This window comes from Panthera tigris, chromosome A1 (assembly GCF_018350195.1).
Source record: "Panthera tigris isolate Pti1 chromosome A1, P.tigris_Pti1_mat1.1, whole genome shotgun sequence".
Lineage (NCBI taxonomy): Eukaryota > Metazoa > Chordata > Mammalia > Carnivora > Felidae > Panthera > Panthera tigris.
Window position 1 is genome coordinate 80,754,053 of NC_056660.1, and position 17,601 is coordinate 80,771,653.

Here is a 17,601-nt window from a genome sequence, read left to right on the forward strand (position 1 = left end):
GAAATTATCGAGGAGGATCTAATAAGAGAACATGGAAAGAAAGCAGGTAAGCAGTGTCCAGGAGGGAAGATCCCCGCCGTCCTGGGGTCTGGGCGTGAGCCCACACAGACCCAGGCAGAGTGCATCACCAGTGAGAGCTGCTTCCCTGGACCCGAGACCTTTTCCAGAAGGCTCATCCTTCAGACGGTTGTGGCTGGTCTCCTGCACAAAAGGTGAAAATACACATACAATCAAGCCTTCCATTAAGTCGAGTTGCCGTCTACCAGTAATTCTGGAACTTGCCAGAACTATTTGCTTTTGTGTGCTGGGTTACCTCTGTTCACTTACAGGCTTGAGGTGATATTTTAAACATTTGCCATTTGGATAACACAGGGTCACAGGCCCAGCACCCTGCCCGGATCCTGTTGCCGCGGCCATGCACTCAGTGTGAGCACACACACGTAGCCGAGACCGGTCTGGAGACACAGAAGGTGCCGGCACGTCCTGAACCCTACAGCACAGACCCGTCTCTACCCGGGTGTCGACACTGTGCTCTTCGCACACACAGGAGCTAAACAACCTCATTCACTATGTGGCTCTCATACAGCCCACAAGCTTTGCAAGACGTGTTCTAAGGCCACTGTTCCACGAGAACCGGCGGCGGCCAGGAGAGCGCTGTTGTCAGGGGGTGCTGTGGCCCTGAGCTCGAATCGGCTGTCCCCAGCAGGCCGGCAGGGATGAAGCCCCACACACAGGAACCTGGGAATCTTGACCCAGGAGAGCGCGTTTCCCGCCCACTTCCGTATGGACGGCCTGTAAATGAGATGCTGTCCCCACCAGGTTGAAATGCCCTGGTGGTGCTAGGACACCCAGGCTTTGCCACGACTGAGTCACCCGGCTGACACGTGGCCTCCCCAGGTCCCTCTGGGGACACTGAGGGACGCCGCCCTCCAGTGGCCGGGCCACCCTGTCATCACTCATCAGAGGCCTCAGAGAAATCACCTTGAACGCTGAGGCAGGAGAGAGAGGCAATCCCCTGTGATTGATAGCACTAAATACGAAACCGCATGTACCTTGTCCATGAAGCATGGAATCATGCGCATTGTCACCGGGGGAGATGAATGGAACTTGAGATAACCCTGGCAAATTAGGCGTATGTTAGCGTTAAGCTTTGTCAGTAAGCAGGCTATAAATTACAGACATATTGTAACTCCATAAACTCTTCTAATGAATTGAATGACGGCGGTAATTTAATGCGGAACATGCCAGCTTAACCCTTTTAAGAAATTAGCCCCAGGTCTCCACCACGCAACCAGCCAAAGTGCATTTTCAAGGTTGGTGCTTAGATCTCCCGAGAGAGCATATACAGCGGGCTGTAAGAACTTCTGAAATTTTCCTGGATATTAAAAACAAATGTCCAAGAGCCTCTGAGTAATTACATTATTTCATAGTTAATTCTTTCCTGAGCTTTTTCTCCCCCCACACATAATCTTCATTATAGTCCTTTTTTTTCCCCTAAAACGATCGCACTAAATATATGGAAGCCATAAGCCCCAGCGTGCAGTGCATTTCTGGGTGATTATTGAACCCATCGGGGGGTACCAGGAGCTCTGCGGCTGAAGGCGCAGAGACTTTAACCCGAAAGGGGGGCAGGAATCCCACATAAATGCACTACCTGCGGTGTCTTGTTGCAATAATGAAGCGGAATTTATAAATAAGAATCAGGTGCAAGGCAGAGCCTGTGCACTTTCCGGCCGTCACTGACAGAGGCAAGACACCCGTGACAGCTGAGTCGTGATGTGAAGCTGTTTCAGAATCTGCTGTATATTTTAGTGGAAGTTGCATGTAGAAATAACTGACAAATCAGTGTTGATCCAAAGAAAACTTTAAATTCAAATGGGAAAATTAAAGGTAATATGTCATTATTTAGAGTGTGTTGGCACAGTAAAAAGCATTCTTTAGCTCTTACTCAAATGGAAGGATGCAAAACAGCGCCAGTGGACGTAATTACTGCATAACAGGTACCACTCGGCTCCTAATGTTACAAAACTAGGAATTTTTAAAATAAATGACCCCTCTATGGGTGTGTTTTCTCTTTACAGAACACAATTATCTCTTGCTGGATGTGTTAAGCGTGGTCTGTCCTGCGTCACGGGGTGGCTGGTCTCATCACACACACACACACACACACACACACACACACACACACACGGCACAAAACTCCAGCCAGACCTCAGCGCCCCCTGGGTTTTACAGGGGTAGATCCACAATATGGTCTCCGGCTCCGGCAGGAGTGTCCACGGGGCACTTGTGTTGAGCTGGGCCACGGCCTTTATGCTGGTGGGAGGGACGAGTGACAATTACCCATGTGTCTTGGGTGTTACCACTGCACCCCTAGCTCTAGGGATCTTCCAGCACCTTGAAGAAAAATGTCAGAATATTGTCTGTTTCAGTAACTTCTGAAACACGATCACTGAAGAATCTGAATTCTTTACCTAAAAAGTGAAGTCCAGGAAAACAATCTGTGTGTCGCTTGCTACAAAGACAGAAGAAATAAACTCTGAAATCCCAAATTTCCTTCTGGGAGTCTGGATTCCTTCTTTTGTTAAATTGGACCCTAAAGGTCTAAGCTCCATAAATAGGCGTCATTCCAACCTCCTGACAGAAGAGCCTTGCAGACGTTTTCTGAGGTCATGGGTCCTGCTCTGCGCACCTGCGGGCTCTCTGCAAGGGGCCGTGGCTGAGAGGGTGCGCTCGCGGTGGAAAGAAGTGGGTGCTGCTGGGTCTCCGCCCTCCATGTGCTGGCACCACTTGTGGCCGTGAGGGCCTCCAGCGGACTCCAGGCTCTGCCAGCACAGTCACCGTTGACACCGCGACACCACGTTTCACGAATTTCTCAGCCCACAAGGGTGGCTGCAGGCCCTGATGGCTTATTCCCTCTGGCTGCAGAAGACTTAAAGTCACAGATTCCACCTGAAACCCCCTTTGGAGCCTCTCTCAGAAGACGCAGCCTCAGCTCCCTCCCCTGGGCCCTGGGTCTGGAATCGGCACCGCGGCCCAGCCACCTCGCTGGCCAGCCTTCCCTGCCCTGTCCCCACAGACCTGTCCCCAAACACCTAGCATAGGGGACACCATGCCGGCCCCGCGACAGCAATTCCCCTCTTTGTGCGTCTTGCCGAGTCTCATGTGAACACCGCGACTGTTAGCACCTTGTTCTTCAGCGTGAGGCCCGGGACCTGGGCATCACCTCTGCCGGGAGCTTGTGAGAACTGCCATCTCGGGCACCTGCTGGGCCCTGCACGTCCCGCATCTATTGGGATCCACAGGCCACCTGCGCACAGAGGTTTGAGGCACCGCCATCGGGCCTTAGGGAGCTGGGTCGGGGCTGATGACGCTCGGCTGTGCGCAGATGGCGGCGGGAGGGAGGAGGGGGGCACTGGCAACTCTGGGCCTGACTTTTAAGCCAACACACTAACCCCACACACGGCTGATGGGAGAGCGAGCCACGCCCAGGAGCAATTCTGGGGCGGTCAGGGGATCAAGGAAATCATGGCCCAAACACATCATCCTGGTTTTCAAATGGCCGCCATGCTGGAGGGTTGGGTCCCACGGACACGGGCTCCTGAGGACCCTGAGAGCAGCACCCCTCCAGCCCGATGGAACGCAGGGGTGTGTGAGGTTGGGCCCCTGGCGATTGTGCCGGCTGTGAGTCCAGAGCTCCGCCTCGTGAGCAGACTCCAGTAGCAGCATCTGCACATCTCTGTGCACTGCCCGAGAACGACAAAGAGATGCCCGGCGGCCAAGGTCCTCGTCAGCCTGAGAGCTGCCCGATGGTGCGGCTCCCCGGCCACGGCCATCCAGGCGCCAAGTGGGCAGGGAGGAGGGGCTGTGATGGTGGTCGGGGGGGCACACCCGTGCATCTGTCTCACTGACATGTGCACCACGATGCACACATCATGGCTCTGGTTTTGTTTTTTCTAGTGTTTATTTATATCTGAGAGAGAGAGAGAGAGCGAGAGAGCAGGGGAGCAGCAGAGAGAGGGAGACACAGAATCCTAGCAGGCTCTAGGCTCCAAGCTGTCAGCACAGAGCTCGACGCGGGGCTCGATCCCCTCGATCATGACCTGGGCCGAAGTCGGAGGCCTAACGGACTGAGCCCCCCGGCGCCCCTCTGGCCTTGGTTTTGAATGAACTAGGAATTGAGTCATCACTTCTGTCTGCAGAGAACAAGAAAGTCCTCACAAAACAGTGCACGCCTGAGCGGCCTCTGCAAGGCAAGCCAGATTTGGGTATCTTCTCTCTAACGAGGGTCCTACTTGTGGTTCTGTCCTCCAAATGTCACTGCGTTTGGGACACCGGCCAGTGCTCTCCTCTGGCCCCTCATGGGGACAAACTGGAGGAAAGTCTGGATTTTTTGTGCCTTCCCTTGGTCCAGAGGCCCCTCCTGTGGGCTCGGGAGCCTGACAACCTTCCCCCTGAACCGACTCACTCTGCCCCGCACCCTGCAGGACCCAAGGAGCCGCACCTGAGTCCCCGTCACTGGCCACGGAGGGCACCTGGGGCTCATCTTGTCTTGGGCACAATGGGTGTTGCCGGCTTCCCAGAGCCCCTGACAGCAGGGCGCAGGCTCTCGCGATGGGCTGCTCTCCTGGCATGGCCAGTGCCCCACATGTGGACCCCACACCTCTGCATACGGCCCTGGCCCACAGGACTGGCCCACTCAGCCTGGTCGCCCCGTGATACTCACCGTCCAGGGGAGGAGTGACACCCGGGCCCCCATTCTGCTGCCAACAGCCCAGGAGGCAATGGGCCGCGAGGGCCGAAGCAGCCTCAGTGTTTTCCTTCGTCAAGGAGGAGCTCCAGAGCGCCCCGGCCAGCACCCACCTTCCGCAGTTACAGACATCACTGTCCGCAGCTGCCTCCCTTTTCCACGTGTGATGGCGTGCTTGCACTTGGCTCCCAGGCAGTGTGCAATCCAGATCCGTGTTCAGTCCCCACCAGTTGTGTATGGCTGCAGTGCTGGTGCAAGGCTCTGGATGGCTGTACGTGGTCGTGCACGGCTGTGGGTGGTCAGATGGTCACATGATTGTGGATGCACGTGGTTGTGCATAGTTCTGTATGGCTGCAATGCTGGCATGCGGTTGTGAATGTTTCTAGCAGCCCTTCTGGTGTGAGCAGGGTTCAGCTCTACTCTGGCGAATAACACCCTGCAAACACCACCTTCCTCACGTGGACCATAATGTTTATGCCGCGGATCTTACACCCAGACATCAGTGCAGCCCAGCAAAGCCCGAACTTCGTGGCTGAAAACAACAGTGTACGATCACCTCCATGGTGCTGGGCTGATAGGCTTGGCTAGGGGCTCTCCCTCAGGACCCCCACTTGGCGTCAGCTGGGAAATGATGCTGGCGGTGTTGGAAGGCACCCGCGTGGCTCGTCTGGGCGCAAGCGTGGGTGGTGGGACTGCCGGGCACTTGTTGCCTTGCTGTGTCCTCAGCCTGTCCCTTCACATCCAGAAAACATGTTGAGTTATCCAAGTCTCACATATTATTCCTCAAAAATTAATTATAATAGCTCAAAAACCCACAGCCGCTACAAAATACCTCGGGAATGTGCAGCAGTGTCGGGGAAGCTCCCACCGTATCAGCAACGACTTGGGGCTCTCGCGAGGGGGTGCGAGGCCTCCCAGGGCAGGGCGGGCCCTTCGCTTTGTCCATTTATTTGATCAGATCGTTGTGAAGAGCTGCTCACCAGTCTGGACGGTCGTGCCCCAGGCACCTGACAGCACCGTGGCTGGTGTGTGCGACGCACAGACAGGACACGTCTGCGGATCAGCGTGTGCTCCTAGGGGCCCGTCTCTACAGATATAACGTGAGTATAAACAGACTTACCAGCCGTCGCTTCAAACATCAGCCATCAGATGTCAACACCACCCAGCCGGACACGCTCCCTTTCTCTTAAACTCAAACGACTCCTTTCAAGGAGGCAAATGCCTGTCCCCTTCCCTGTGCCCAGGGATTCACACTTGGAAACACGTCAGTTTCCTCTTCTGACAGTCTATTTCCATTTCCTCTATTGAGTCAGCCATCATACTGTTCTCCACATGTGGGTTAGTCGTTCCAGGTAAAGAGAGGTTAGTGCTATCTGTCGTGAAACAGGGAGGTGGAATCGGCAGCCCTGGGGGCCTTGCTCTGTAGCACATTCGAGTTGCTGGCTGATAGATGATGCATCCACGCAGGCAGCTCTCTGCTCTCTCCGCAGAAAACACACACATTTCCTGCGACAAGTAAGTAAATAGCTCTCAGATAAAGCCCAAAGGCTGTCTACAGTCTCTTGATGCCCACCCTGGAAAGCTGCTGGCTACTAAAGCCATCAAAGTTTGGACTCCGACCTGACCGCACAAAGACAGTAAACAGCGAGAACCTGCCTTGTACTATGAGCTGCAGCAGCTTTAGAACGAGCAGCTCTCAGAGGCTCCAGAACTGACCCAACCCCAGAGGCTTGCATCCGTCAGGTGCTCCAGAGGACAGCTCAGTAAGGACACCCGGCCCTTTGAAAGGAGGCATCAATCTTGTTGCTTAACCCTCAAAACATGCACTGATTTCAGTCAAAGGAGAGCAAAGCTGTTTCAGAAATTCTTAATAGCTTCCCTTCTTGAGGACGCTTCACCTTGGAAACTTCCACTGACTTCTCCTCTCAGACGCCCACGAGGAGCCGGTAGATGCTGCCTGGCGATCAGAACTTAACGGTACAATGAGGCAGCTCCCAAACCCTGTTGACAGAAGAAGAGAAAATCTTAAAACGCTTTCAGAAGTCAAATCAGTGGGCAGGCAGCAAGACAGAATAAAATCGGGAGGGAAAGAACAGGGTGGCTGGGGAAGAGGAGAAGAGATGTTGTCACTTAGATTTGAGTGGGATGGAATGGCTAGAAAATACCAGAAAGTCACGGAAATGCTCTCCAGGGCTGAGATGTCTATGCCAACGCGAAGACACCATCACCCATAGGACACTTATCACTCCTTTAATCCCCATTCCCACCGGGGTTATGAGCATCAGCAGCCCCACTGTACAGATGGGGAAACCGAGGCACCGGGAGTCCCAGCTCCTGCCTGAGGTCACAGATGACCTGAGCTCGGCGGTCCGGCTCCTAAACATGGTGCTCCCACCTCTTCCACACCCACAGACACAGCCAGTATTTGAAAAGAGGTGCAGGGTGCTAGGGGGTGGGGTACAGAGGAGGGGGGGCAGGGTCTGCAGGAAGGTGAGGGAGGGTGCAGGGGTGCAGGTTGCTGGGGGTGGGGTACAGAGTGGAGGCAGGGTCTGCAGGAAGGTGAGGGAGGGTGCAGGGGTGCAGGGGTGCAGGGTGCTGGAGGTGGGGTACAGAGGGGGGGCAGGGTCTGCAGGAAGGTGAGGGCAAGTGCAGGGGTGCAGGGTTCTGGGAGCTGGGGTTCAGAGGAGGGGGCAGGGTCTGCAGGAAGGTGAGGGTAGGTGCAGATGTGCAGGGTGCAGGGGGTAGGGTACAGAAGGGGGGGCAGGGTCTGCAGCAAGGTGAGGGCGGGTGCAAGGGTGCAGGGTGCTGGGGGTGGGGTACAGAGGGGGGGCAGGGTCTACAGGAAGGTGAGGGCAGGTGCAGGGGTGCTGGGGGGTGGGGTTCAGAGGAGGGGGGCAGTGTCTGCAGGAAAGTGAGGGTGGGTGCAGGGGTGCAGGCCCTTGCCTGGGCTGTGGGGTCACATTGGAGTTATTCCAGAAGCTGACTCGTTCTACTTGGCAGCACGTACTTAGGTGTGCTACGGGGTCAACGTGATGGGAGATGTGTGCAAGTGGGGTGCAGGTGCAGCTGGAGAAAAGGCGGGAAGGAAAGTCTGGGTGAGGCATTACCACTGAGGCTTGGCCAGCCCGCCATGCCACTGCTGTGACTAAGACCTCACGTGGTCATCTCTCCTGGCTCGGTCCCTCCCCCCTCCTCTGCCTCCTGGCTCCCGGCCCGCCCCCTATTCCTGTCTCAGTCTTCTGCATGTGCCCAGAGGGGAGTGGACCCCAAAACGGGGAGCACTGGGGATGGGGCAGGCTCTCTGAGGGTGGGATGACCTCAGGTCCCAGGGGCATGAGGAGCCGTTCCCCAAAGCTGGCACGGTGACCTGGAGCTTCTCCAGAAGGAGTGGCATCCACAGCAGGTGGCCCCATCAGTCCCCCAGTGGCACGCACCCCTTAGCAACTGCCACCCTCGACCCGGCGTCCTGATGTGAAATTTGCACGGCGGAGAAATGTATCTAACACCATAACAAGACCAAACTCTGATGAGGCTTCACTCCCTTCAAAATGAAATGAAATTTGAAACCTTCAAGTTCAAAACAAAATTGTAAGATTAGGTTTTTATTAATGTAGATATATGCATGGTTATGCTCAGCCAAGTTTTTCTTTCCTTTGCCGGGGTGGGGGGCGGTGGTGGGGGCTATCCACTGAGCGCATCAGTTGGCCGTTTGCAAAGAGAGAACTTGTAAGTGGCCTGGCCTCCTATTCCCATCAGTGTCCTTCCTCCAAATGACACAGTAATGGCTTCGTGGGAAGCAGAGCGTCTGTCATCCGATTGCCAGGCCACCTGGACGCCAAGGCTCAGGAACCGGCATCTTTTTTTTAAGATCAAAATTCATTTGAAAAACTAGACTCAGTTATTTCAAACGACAGTCTGAGGAGATGTGTGCCTGGAAGTATTTGGAGCTGTCCCCTTGCAACAGAGAAGGACCGCGTCTCGGGACAGCACCCAAACCCCCCTCCCACAGAGCGCGCAGCTCTACTTCCTGGGTCGTGCGGCATCCTCCCTCGCTGGGCCCACCACCAGGGGCTCTACGTGTCGGCCTGTGACCTGCTCAGGGCTGGCACGAGCTTGATCTCAGAATAAAATTAGCCCCGATCCCTCATCCCAGCGGAAATTGTATGACTCTCCCTCTCCACTTTCTTAATGGTTTCTTCACTACAAAGCCGCAATCGAATGACCATGTCGGCCATCTCCAAGGTTTGGAATTAAATGTCCCTAACATAAATCAATAGAAAGGAAATCAAAACGGAAAGGCCAATTATTTTTGCAGATGTCTTTGTGCAAAACAACTTTGCATTGAACTCTGGGCCACCTGGAGACTGCAGAAGGAGCCTCCTTCCAGTTTCAGGGACACTAATGTAACGAAGAACTTTCATGAGCAGATGCTGATGACAGGATCTATTAAAATGGACTCACAAGGCTGGCCCATCCACCTCCCAGAGCTACTAGATAACAATATTAGAAAGTTCAGAATTCTAAGTGTTCAATTTCAAATCGACAGACAAGTGGCCTTTGCAAACAGCCCTGCTGCCTCTTCTCGCTTCCCCCCTCAGCTTCCCAAAGAATTCCACGTGCACATGGGTTTTCAGGGTACCGCCTTCTCGAAATGGGGGGGCTACAAGAAAGCCCCATGGACACGTTTAGAATCGAGTGGAGGGTACCTTCAGGGAGCCAGCCCCTCCTCCCTCCGGACACCCACTCCCAGAGCTCTGGGGCCTCCTCAGCACAGCACAGCCCGTAGGCACTAGTCACTGTGATCCTGTGCCGTCACTTACCATGATTTACTGCAGCTAGTGAAGCCGTTTCCTAAACTAATTAGCTCTTGGGTATCAGTGGCTGCTAAATTATTAACATGTTATCCCTTCCAAAAGTATTGAATTTTTAAATGGTAACCCCCAATTACATAATATTTTAAGCAAAGGAAGAACTCTCTAATGGTAAAAATTCAGCCACCTGAGCCAAGAAGAAAACAATCTGTGCCTTTATGGTTTTAAGGAGCCGCGTACTGTGTCGACATCTATGGTTGGTTCTGTGAACTGCAGATTCCCAGCTGAATTTCTGCCGTGGTCCCCCAGAGCCCAGGCAACGCAGAGGAACTGGGATTCTATTCTGAACACTTGAAAGTCAAAAGAGAACCATTGTGCCTCCACCTGCTTTCCCGGCTCCAAAGCACGTTGGCTGTTACTTATTCTGCATTGTTAAAAGAGACACGAGTTCTTACAAAGAAGCATAAACTTGGCTGAGTGGGTGCTGGAGATATGTAATTCCAGTGGGAAAGCAGATAGACCCAGCACCCGTCTCAAGGCTCTGGTGTCATCTTTAAAAAGTCAGCAAATGAGGGGCGCCTGGGGGGCTCAGTCAGGTAAGCCTCCGACTTCGGCTCAGGTCATGATCTCGCAGTTCCTGGGTTTGAGCCCCACGTCGGGCTCTGTGCTGACAGCTCGGAGCCTGGAGCCTGCTTTGGATTCTGTGTCTCCCTCTCTCTCTGCCCCTCCCCTGCTTGCACTATGTCTCTCCCTATCTCTCAAAAATAAATGAACATTAAAAATTTTTAAATAAATCAAACAAAAAGTCAGCAAATGAGAATAATATTTTTCAGTCATTTGCAAAATGTAACAGCAGTGAGAGTGAGCTTTTCTGCTAAGTTGATCTGACCTGTAGAGCATTAGAATGACAAAAAGAGACCTTTGCACTTTTTTAAACTGACAGATTCTACCACTTTTCTGGATGCCCACAGTTCTCTGTGCACGTCCCTAAGAGAACACGAGAGAAGAGGAGAGAGCGGAACCAGATCAAATGGAAGAAAGAAAAACTGGGTGTGAGTGTGTGTGTGTAACCAACGAATCCGTGCTGGGACCGCGTGCATCCACAGATGCTCAGACCTGCTCTACACACGACCTTCTGTCCCTGTGCAGAGAGCACAGCCTCTGATGTCCTTCCCGGAGGGATTTCGGGAGAAAAGATAACATCCCAGGTGAAGGTGACATTCTTAACAAATGTGGGTAAAATGTCACTGCCAGTTCACACAGTCAGCCAGAAATTTCTTTACGTTAATTACATGTCGTCCAGACAAGCATACACACAGGCAGGCCCCTCATATCTGTACACATTTGCTAGCACTTTTGTTCTGATTTTTAAAGAACCTTGACTAATTCACTTGAGCGCGGAGCTAATCCTCCAGCAGAGGGCTAAGTATAAAACAAGTAACATTCTCAAACGGGTGACAGAAATGAGCAGACTGGGGGTCATTAAGTGCTCATTAGCTGTATGTTGTCACATTAACTACGGGGTGTAACACCAATTTTCTCTTCTTTGTCAGGAGCCGACTCGGTCCCCTTTCACGGGGCAGGGGGTATGCTGCCCAGAGCGCGCCCCGATCAGCGCTGCCCGCGTGAGGCTCTCCCAGCTTTCTCTCCTTCGCCCCCCGTTTCAGCAGCTTGCCAGGAAGAAGCTGTTACCTGGGTCTGTTGGCCACGGCGACGAGGAACTGAAACGATCAAGGATCAGAACAGGATTCTTTCCACGCGCGCCAATATTCACGGCTGAGAGGGCCAGGGGTGTGGGCAGAGTGGTCTGAGTTGAAGTCATGGTTCTGGAATCTTAAAGACGGTCAGGTAATCCAGACATTCAGGGTTTCCTGTTTCAATTCCTGGTCACCCTCAGCCCCACAGGGAGGGGCAGCGGTGGCCCCCGCCCTTGGCCGTGACCGAGGAAGCCCATGCTCCCCCCGCGCGTGGCTGGGGCACGTCCTCTCCGTTTCTCTACCCTGTCTCCCTGTTCGTCCCTCCGGCTGATGCCCTTGTGAACAGAAACCAAAGACCCGCACTGAAGCTCGGCTAGCAGAGGTCCCCTCCTCAGCAATACGAGGGCACAGGCCTGGGCAGATGTTTCCAGCACAACTGTAGTTATGAAGCTCTGCTACCCTCACACAACACCGCATCTGGTCTATCATATTCCATTTTGACAAAACTCTACCCCAACGCAACATCAGGTTCCTTATCTGAATTCAGGAGACTGACTGAACCCAACAGAGACTGAAACCATGGAAGCTGATCTCAGCAGACATATCGGTCTTTGCTCTCATGGAGCCGGTCTCGGCCTCTCTTTGAGGCCGACAGAAGACACGCTCCGGGAGGAGACGAGGAAGCCGAACCAACGAACAAATGAATTAATGGAGGGGCTTCCTCACGTGGGCAAACCTTTCCCCGCTACTCCCACAGAAGAGGCGGTGTCACCCCTGGCATTTCACTTTTGCAGCACCCCCCACCTTGGGATTCCCTGTAGAGGGACCTCAGGACACAGAGCTGTCATCGGGGCCCATTGAGGTCAAGTGGGCGCCCCCAGGGACTAAGCCCGCCCTGATGCGGCCTCGGACGGGTTGGCAGCCCAGGCAGGAAGGGTCACTGGCATACCACACGGCTGCACCTCATGAGCACAGGTCCCTACCATTCATCTGCAGGGCACCAGAACTCTGTGGTTCTGACACGGTTAATTGTTCCCAGGACTCTATTTTAAGCGCTCTGAAGACAAAAGTAAGAAGACAATTATACAGATTGCAGAGACCAGAGAGAGAGGAGCAGGGAAAGGGAGCTCAGAGAGCCAGCAACAATGTAACACAAACAGCTCAGCAAATAACAGTGCAGCGTCCCCGCTAATAGAACGTTGTAACACCTGAATACACCCGCATGCCTGATTAGGCGCTGACAACATACACCCATAAAGGAAGATTATAAGTTGTAATATGTCTTTGCGAGAAGCAGCATATTAACCACTGTTTGTATACTTCTCCAATTAGATTCCTGTAATTCTTCATTTAGCAAACAGTTTACATTATAATAGCCAGCATCACTTCTGGTTTTGAAACAATTGATTATATGTATACTGCCAAATTATGGGTCTACGGGATATTTTCATAAGTGAAAACAACTCTGAACGATCTTCGAAAGGATCTTTAACTGGGGCGTCTGGCGACGTGCAGACAATCACCTGCGCCTGCTACCCCTAGGGCCTCCCAGTCAATAGAAACATCCCATTTTTCCCCTCTCCGGTTTTCCAGGAGCAGAGATTTGTTCCGTGGACCTGGAAACCAGAACAGCGGTGCTGGTCACAGCTCTGTCCCTGGCCCCTTGGCTCTCTGCCCCATGGACCCCAGCCCTTCAAGCTGTCATGCTGGGCAGGACCATGAGCTGGTGAGGCCAGTGGTTTATTCTGTGGTTTATTCTGTTTATACCTGAACCCCCAAATGCTGCCAGCCCCCCACCCCCACCCCGCCTAGAGCTGGCCAGCGTGGAGTCTCTCCTGGGACCACGGAACCATGTCAGAAGCCGTGCAGTCACGAGACAGGCCAACAGCAGAGCCCCCAAGACAAGACGTCGGTGAGGAAGAGAGCCACTGAAGGAGGGACTGGCAAGGGCACAGCCAGGTGAGGCAGAGATGACCCCGGGGGCCCTGACACAGCCCAGCGAGTAGGGGCTACGTGGCAAGAGGGGGAAATAAATGACCCATGGGAACACCTGTCCTCGTGGGATGGCTCGGAAGCCGAGGCTCGGTGTGACTTCTCTGAGGTCACCAGCTAGTAAGCGGCCAAGCTGGGAGCTGAGTCAGCCTAGTTCCCAGTGTGCACCACCTCTCCAAAGCTTGGCCACGCTGCACATGAACCCCCTGGTGATTTCTAGGAAAGCACGTGTGGACCTCTACCAGGAAAACCCATCCCCTGGTCTTGTCACTAAGCACAATGAAGTCTGTTGATGTTACTTGTAAAACAAACGTGAGAATTCTCCAGGAGACGCAGAGATGGCCGAGGACAAGGGGCCTCAGGACCCGAGGGACAGAATGGCAATGGGTCCCCTGGGTTCTCAGATTGCCTCATGAATCCCAGTGGGGTCCAGCTGGAGATGCTGGCAACACAGAAATACCCACAGACCCAGACTGCTCCCTCCAGCCAAATGACAGGGACTCAGGGTCAGCCTCACGAGACAGATGACATTTCCACAGTACAACGCCTCTACCCCAGCCAGACACCACAGAAAAAAATGTTCCCTGTCTCCAGCCCACCAGCCAAAGTTGCGTGGGTAACCTAGCCTTGCACCCTCACTGAGCTGTTAAAAGGGGCCAACTCACTGTTGGGGACACCGGTGCAGCAGGCTGAGCACGGCAGCCGGACCCCACCCCATCGACAGTAACGATGGCTCCAGGGCAGTGTCAGACGCCTGCCTACGGAGAACAAGGTCTAAATGACCCCAGAGTCTTATACGGCGATGCATGCACCGGCTGGATGTCAGTCAAAGCCCAGTCATCGCACCGGGACGGGACAGGTGTCTGAAGTAACTGCTGAGGATTTTAATGCACTGATCATACAAATGCCTCCCCGAGACTTTACAAACATGCTCGGCACAAGTGAAAAATAGAAAGTCTCCACAAAGATACAAAAGCTTTCAGCAAATACACAGAGAATGTAAAGAACCAAGCGGATATTTTAGAACTAAATATCCGCTAAATGTCTGAAGAGTTAAAAATCTCACAAGATGGGTTCAATAGCAAGAGAAGACAGAAAAGGATCAGTGGAGGAGAAAAAGGTAAAACAGTAGAAATTCCCCGCTGTCACTGACCATATTGGTGGACAAACGAAGAAGGAATCTATGATCGTATCAATTCACGCAGGAAAACATTTTTGACAATTCCTTCCAAACCGATCTAAAGGTTTAACAAAATTCTCATTGAAATCCCAGCAAAATTTTTCTGCAAGTATAGACAATATTATCATAAATCTATGTGGGTTATACATGATAATTATAAGCTATAAAGTATAAAACTTTTAGAAGATAAGAGAAATCTTCCAGACCAAGGGCTTAGGGAAAAGACAGGACAACTATGGAAAACATGACTACACTGTGTGGCACATTCTGATTGGGTGGGTCCGGGCCTCAGGCGGTGAAAGAACTCACCCCCCAGGACAGAACAAAGAGACAGAGGTTTGTTGAATACATTGGGGGCAGGGTTGGGGGGGGGGGGGCGCAGGACAGCAGAGAGACTGTCCGCCAGGAGGCAGTGGTGAGGCGTTGTGGTTACAGGATGCAGTGAGGAAGCATGCGGACGGAGGAATTTTCCCTGTTTTGGTAATCTTAGGAGTCAGGCTTGGTTGTAGGCAGTCCATTGGTCCGCTGGGGCCGATGGCACTTCAGGGTGGGTCACTTACTGGGCCTCTTGCATTCAGCCTGGCGGTCACTGTAGGCCCCTGACTCAGACTTCCACTGCCCAGGCTCGTTGCCTGAAAGCAGCCTCTACACGTTGGATTCAGCAAAACCAAAAACAACTGTTGTTCCGCAGAACACCTTGTAAAGAAGATGAAAGGTGGGCTGCTGACCGCGAGAGACTGTTTGCAAATGGAAGCTCTAATAGGTACTCGTACTTAGTAAGAATAAATATATAATGAACTCTCAAAATTCCACACTAAGTCAGAAGTGGGCAAAAGACATTGTTGTCTGCGGGACGGTGGTCTGCACACCCAGGCCTGCAATCTCCAGAGCCTGCGAGTTTTCTGACTTAATATGGTCGCGGTAACTGCGGTTGTAGGTGGAATTCAGATTGCCAGCCACCTGAATTTAGAGGGAGGGTTTATCCTGGATTGTCCATGGGGGCCCGAATGAGGACTCTCCAGGGAAACAGAGCCAGGAGGCGGTGTGGATGCAGAGAGAAAAGATTTATTTTCAGGAATTGGCTCACATGATTGTGGAAGCCGACGAGTCTCAAACGGCAGGGCAGGCTGGAGCCCACGAAAGAGCGGACACTGCAGTCCAGGTCTGAAGGCCATCTGCTGGGAGAAGTCCCTCCTGCACGGGAGGGATTAGTGTTTTTGCTCTAATCAGGCCTTCAACTGATGGAATGAGGCTCACCCCCATTATGGAGAACAGTCGGCTTTACCCAAAGTCCAACAGTCTGAAAGTAAATCTCATCAAGAAGCCCCTCATGGAAACATCCAGAATATTTGGTCACATGTCTAGGCCATGTGGTCAGCCAAGTTGGCACCTAAAATTAATGCTCACAGAGAACCCCATGAAATCTCAAATGTCTATATAACCAGCACAGGGAGAACCAGAGAGAGGACAGGCTTTGAAGATGGAGAAGACCAACCACAGTCAAGGAACGTAGTGCCTTCTGGGCACTGGAAGAGGCAGAGGAAGAAAGTCTAGAGAGCCCTTGGAAGTCACACATCGCTGCCGTCCACCCAGTGTGGACTCTGTCCTCTGGGACTATTAAGATGATAAATTTATGTTTCTTTCTTAATGTTTTTATTTTTGAGAGAGAGAGAAAGAGCACAAGCAAGGGAGGGGCAGAGAGAGAGGGAGACACATATCTGAAACAGGCTCCAGGCTCTGAACCGTCAGCATAGAGCCCGACATGGGCCTCGAACTCACGAACCATGAGATCGTGACCTGAACTGAAGTCGGATGCTCAACCGACTGAGCCACCCAGGTGCCCCTAAATTTATGTTGTTTTAAGTGAGTGTTGAGGACACGCCTGCCCCAGGTGGTTCTCCCCAGGTTTGCTCCCCAGCCCCTCACAGGGAAATGCCCGGAGCTGCCTTCTCCCAGTGGCATAGGTAGGAAGTGGGACAAAAATTAAGAAAATTGTCAATTACTGATCAAATGCAGGTCATTTGGGGCTGATTGTTGTAGCAACTGCTGCTTAACCACTCGGACGGTGGCCCTGGACGGTGGGTCACAATTCTGTCACTCGAGGTGTCGCTGTCCATTTGTGTTTTGTTTCCACTGTCTCATGCGGGGACTGCTGGCTCAAGGACCTGAACAGCAGAAGTCCACACCACTGGTCTATATGTCATCAGTCCATTAATTAGCTCAAGTGGGACATGAAACCCACCACATCACCCGCAAACCCAAGCCACGTTAACATGCCTGACGGACATTGCAGATATTTGTAGCGTCCTTCATGATCACTCCCACAGGTAGAAGGGTTCCACTACATCCACCAGGAAGAATACCTAAGCAAAAATCTGCAAAAGTTCCCCATTTCAGCAATAAAAAAATCAGAACTCTAAGAGACCCCTGGTAGGCCAGCCATCTTTAGAGCCATTACCAGGTTTTAGGAGGCATGGTTGTTCTCTTTTACCCTGGTCCACTCCCCTGGGACCCCACACCTGTTTACACAAGAGCAGTGGCCTGGGCAGACCACCCACCCCACTGTGAGCCCGGGGACAGGTATCAGTCCTGGTCGGGCATGACCCAGGCGAGCCAACCAGAGTCCTTCCTTTGGGGTTTTCTCACAGATGTCAATGGAGAAAAGCCTAGAGTGTCTGAGACAATGAGCTGTGGGACATATGTAGCCATGCTCCTGTCTTGGGATGAGAGTCCATCACCAGAGAGAAGTCAGGGCTGCTGAGAAGGAGGGAAAGGGGGAGAGTGGCAGACCTGGGGCATCAGCCCTATTCTTCTGGAAATGCTGGTTCCAGCGCTCACCATCCGCCTTCCAAGGCACCTCTTGTCACTTAAGCTGATTTTGGTTGGCTCTGCCACGTGCCCTTAGAGTCTTGATTACTATCCCACCCCTCGGGCTTCAAGGACTGCAGGACAAAAGAAGGCTCCAGAACAGGAAGTGAGCACACTAAGGGGATCTCTGTTACCCTACTGCGCCAGTCAGCCTCCCTGCTTCGTCACACGGCCCCGACACAGCCCTCCCTGCACAGGGGGCAGGACGCCACTCACTTCCTGCGTGACGTCACAGGACCCTGGACACCAGACTCCCTGCATAAGGGGCGGGACCCTGTGCACTTCCTGCCATGACGTCACAAG

The 17,601-nt window shown here is 52.9% G+C and overlaps 1 long non-coding RNA gene across 2 annotated transcripts; it reads right to left on the minus strand.

Moving 5' to 3' along the window:
- Window positions 1-4,094: 4,094 nt before the first annotated feature.
- LOC122237185 lies at window positions 4,095-17,597 on the minus strand. Of its 2 annotated transcripts, none has more exons than XR_006215420.1 (3): window positions 17,515-17,597; window positions 4,727-6,751; window positions 4,095-4,196 (listed from the first exon to the last, which is right to left on the minus strand). It is a non-coding gene; the product is annotated as an uncharacterized LOC122237185 (long non-coding RNA). The 2 variants fall into 2 exon arrangements; XR_006215421.1 differs by having other exon boundaries at window positions 17,433-17,597.
- Window positions 17,598-17,601: the final 4 nt, after the last annotated feature.